The following is a 5,089-nucleotide window of genomic DNA, read 5'->3' on the forward strand; positions in this document are numbered from 1 at the left end:
CACGGTGCGTTCAGGCGCTCCAATGAAGCTCGGACTTTCGGCTTTTCAAGCGCCAATTACTACAAAAGTTATTCTTTTGAGTAGTTTTTCTTTCGCTATCGATGATAATGAAACATCAAGGTCCTTCATGACATCTGGGACAAGTCTGCTTTCTAAACTAAACATGGACAAGCAACTTTCTTGTTGTTTTTATGCTCCAAATGTACGTCTCTCTTTGCCACTCCATGTTATAAAGTCAAATAATTACAATGCATTGTTACTTTTACTCCTTACTTAAATCGTCATGTTGTTCTTTTCATTCCCTCAGTTAATAACATCCCAGTCCCACCATTCACCTCTAACCCAGAGTAAAGTTCTCGACCTCCAGTTTGAGAATCAACAAAATTAGGGCTGCAACTAACTTTGGTTTTCATTGTCCATCTCCTGATGAAACTTTCTGAGACTAGTGGTCAAAACCCCAAAGACATTTAACATAGCATCATGTAGATCATTGGCATTATTTCTTAAAAACATTTAAATTAGTAAGCTATTTAATCGGCTGAGTGATTGGTCCACTCACCCTTTCAGCACTGGTATAAATTTTAAGAAAACCTCGACCCATTGCCACTGAGCTGATGTTTTGAAAAAATGAATTAGCACAAAATATTAAATAAATAAATAAAACATCTTTAACAACACTCTGAGAAGTAAGTGACTTAATTAGAATGTCATATTTCTAGTTAAGAAGTCATACCATTATTATTTCCGATAAAACCTGAACGTCACATCATCTCCTATTGAAAGGTTTTCCCCGTGTGCCCAATATGGCCGACATCCCAGTCTGTGATTGCAGGGACTATCCTCCATCTGGTTTCGTTTTAAACATCTAAAACTTTTAAACATTTTAAACTTAATTCTCCACAAAATCTAATAACAATTAAAAAAAAAACATAAAAGTTTTTTCAGTTCAGACCTAAAAAAGTAAAAGTGTTTTGAGCTGTTTGAGTGACTCTTATTGACAATGTGCAGGGATCTGGCGCCCCCTAGCGTTAATAAAGTGTGGGTTTACGTGGGCTGTTATAAACTGAGTTTAAGTTTGTTACAGTAAAGGCAGCTGCAGCACAGACCGTGGAACAATCTGTGCTGAACACATGTTGTTCAACAGGCTAACGTTTCCTCAATGAATCACAGCTCAACTACAGGTCTATTACATTAATGTGGGTGGTTGAATAATAATAAAATGTTGGTAACTGCCTTTGATGGAGGAAGTTAATACTGAGATCACTTCTAAAACCAATTACATCAGCAGAAAAAAGGACAACAGCTCAACCACTGCAGGCTCAGTAGGAATGAGACCTTTTTTCAGAAGTGATTTGCTGACCCCTATTGACACTGAGTGCAGCACTGCAAGTTTGCCCTGACACACACACACACACACACACACACACACACACACACACACACACACACACACACACACACATACACACACACACACCACACACACAACTTCTAACTTTCTTGAGCCTCTGTGTTAATCTTAATCAAAACATAAAGGCAGAAAAATGTATGATCTAATAAAATAGTCTGAACTCAAGAAACACTTACTGGAAATTTTTCCAAACTCCATGGTTTTCTTTGGTGAGTGGATTTAGCTATGGCCTCCGATTATTTTTTTATCACAGACATCCACTTTAATAAGATTATTGAAAGTTCTGGAAGGATATTTAAGCTGTCAGGTTGCAAGGCGATGGAAAATTTTAAATAAAAAACAAATCTAAATAGAATGATAATCATTAGTTTCCTCCAAGACCAAACAACCCTAAATCTGTTTTAGAAATAGGTTTCTTACGTCATGAAACAAACATTATTCCCTGAGGAATTGACTAAAATGTTTACAAATGCCCAATTTCTCAATAAGGAAACCAATAGTTTTTTAATTTATACATCTGCCCACCGGATATCGACCCACAAACCGAAGGCTCTCTCCTGGAAGCTGTCAAATCCCCTTCACCAAGTTTGGTACAAATTGGTTCAGGACTTTTCTGTAAACATAGAATCAGATACGAGTGAAAACATGACCTCCTGAGTGAGGCATACTTATTTGTTTCATGTTTTCATTCATATCTATTTATTCATCGTGATCTAATCCAAGCAACTTTTCCGAAATAACATTACAGAATGTGTCATTTGTCTACGTCTTTTGAAAAGATGAATGGAAGTGTTTACTGGTCTGAAGCCTCTATCAGCAGGAGGACATCATTTGTCTCTGTCTTTCAAAATCACTGTTCAAATAAATCTGTTTAATGATGTTACAACACTAAGATGCTGCCATTCTTCTGAGGGGAAGAGTTTACATAAATTCATAATAAAAAAACAAAAAAAAGATCTAACATTACAATACATTTAAGAGGAAATACATATTATAATATTTTTCACTTGATTGTTATCCTTTTAAACTGTAAAAATATACCAAACATTATTTCAATTTTTTTTCTAAAAGTATCCCCAAGTTTAGATGAGGAAAATCATCCCCTACTGGATGCAGTAAATTCAACCTGTGACCAGTATGATCGTTTTTAATAGGCGAATGATCAGAAAGAGTTGGAGTTAAAAACATATGTTAAACCCACGATATGTGATAGCAGACATTTTCCCGTCTTTCTTTCCCTTTACACCACAAACAAATATCAAGAAGATGAATACCTTCAGGTTATTGTGAAGCCATGATCATATATTTTTGATAAAGAAAGTTCCTTAATGAGCTAAGAAGGCAGTGCAAGTGGATGTGCTTTAAAAGCAGAGCAGTGGTAGGTGATATGTTCACGTGATGATGAAGGGGAGGGGATTTACTCCTCTTCCTCGTGTGAGGACTGCAGGATGCTGACGAATGAACCTCCGAGCAGCTCGCATGTTCCTCTGCTCTCCTCATGATGGCGCCGTTCACTCAGACCACCAGGCTTGATATCAGTAGTCTACTCCAGTTTAAACATATGGGGGTTTAAGTTAAGATCCTCAGAGCTAAAGCACACACCAGTTGAGGATGCATCCCCCCCCCCTCCCAGCACACACCCCTCCCCACAGTGACGGGCTCTGTTCGTCACGCCGCGTCAGAGTAAACAAAACGCTGACGTGAATCTTCCTCCTCTCCGGCCAACTCCTTCAATTGGCTGCTGCAGTTATAGGTGTGATTCACAGAGAAAAGGTGCGTGATCCCGTCGAGGCCCCGCACAGGCCGACACCACACGGCACTTATATCTCGGCGTCCCTTCTTCAAATGCAGTCTCCTATAAATCCCATGTGACTCACCGTGCTGCAGACCAACACCTTTACACGTCATGAATATTCATATAGAGTTCACCCTTGGTTTTGTATCATTTATAGCAATTCGTAGAAAAAGCCTCAGACTCTTTGTCACAAACCCTCACAGCGCCAAGGCCAGACTCTCACTTCTACCTTTCTTTATATTAAATGTCAGAACTATGTTGTTTGAGTTGCTGGATTGTTTCTGAAGCCACGTAGGCTGATGGCGCTCCGATCCGGCATCTTGCGTCACCAGCCTGCGATCAAATCAGATTACGCACCTCGTTCATTTCCACAATCCGACGGACAGGCCCTGGGCCTTTTAACGCGGTCATTGCACCACCATTGAAGTCACCACCAGCACCAGCACTTCCCCATCTTCACATGCACTGAGCAATAATTAAAAACCATTAGGAAAAGTGACCGTGAAGTCAGAAAACCGCCATTTGAGAGGATTCATTTCAGCACCGGACAGCTCCTGACTCACCAGGGTGCTGTGGCTTGAACTTGGTGGGCGGAAGTCTAATCCCCCCCCCCCCCCCTTCCTCCTCTGCCTCTTCTACCTCCTCTATCAAAACCATCCAGTCACATGAAACCGACACGACCACTCCTCACCTCAGTCATAATCACAAAAAGCTTAATTGGTCTTATCAATGACGTGCGGGGGGGGTCAGGGGGCCAAAGGATCAGTGGCGGTGGGACAAATCGATTTGTATTGGTCGTCATACCGTCCTGCATGTGTGAAGTTCATGTGATAGCTATATGCATTCACAACCGTTTCTGCTTCTAAAAAAAGACGATAGTTTGGAAGTAAACTTCCATCTTAGGAGGGAGGTGTGTGTGTTTGTGTGTGTATATGTGTGTGTGTGTGTGTGTGTGTGTGTGTGTGTGTCTGTGTGTGTGTGTGTGTGTGTGTGTGGTGGGGGTGAGTCTGACAGATGCATCGATGGGGAAGGAACTGTACTATTATATTCCGGGAGGAAGACTTGATGACGTCTATACCATCCTTAATGTGACTTATTGGAGGGAGGGAGGGGAGGGGGGGAGCGGAGCGGAGTGGAGGGGGAGGCTTACGATGCACGGATAAATATCCAAGGCAATCACAGCACAGGACAAAAAGTTTGGAGCAGCGATATGTAGACGGGCACTCGGCGCACTTTAACACCGAGTTTTTTTGTTTGCCCGTGCCACAGCGGTCTGAGCGAGTCCCGTTCGTTGAGCGTAAAGGTGAGCGAGGCGGCGCCGAGGGGAAACATAAGGAGACGACGGGTGGCGCTTCAGCCAGGAAAGAAGTGCCGTGAGAAAGACACGGTCTCTCTCTCGCTCACACACACTGCAGCCGCGCCCGGATCACAACCCGCAGCGAAGCGCTCTCCCTGCTCTCCTGCTATAGGTATGTGTCTTATCTGCGGATCATCTTTTAGAAAGAACTAACAAACTCGGGGGGGATTCACTGATGGAGAGCGAGATAAAGTAATGGAAATTATTCAGGTTTTCATTCTCCTCTGCGCTGCATGGAGATCTGCTGCTTTTGTGAATGACTTTGGCGCTGCATGCGAGGGATTAAGTGTCAATATCACAGTTCAACTTTTACGATTTTGGAGGAATAAAAGAGGCAGAAACCCTTTTTTGTTTTGTTTTGAGTAAACCGTCGCTGCTTAAATTTAAAGAGGTTTATGTTTCATCCAGTTATTTTTAGTTAGTATAAAGAGAAGTAGCCCTGCATGTGAATTTGACAGAACAAAGAAAGAGCATGATGAGTGACTAACCTGTCTCATGTTACTGTTTTTTTTCATTTTCTAACAGC

Source organism: Pleuronectes platessa, chromosome 13 (assembly GCF_947347685.1).
Source record: "Pleuronectes platessa chromosome 13, fPlePla1.1, whole genome shotgun sequence".
Classification (NCBI taxonomy): Eukaryota; Metazoa; Chordata; class Actinopteri; order Pleuronectiformes; family Pleuronectidae; genus Pleuronectes; species Pleuronectes platessa.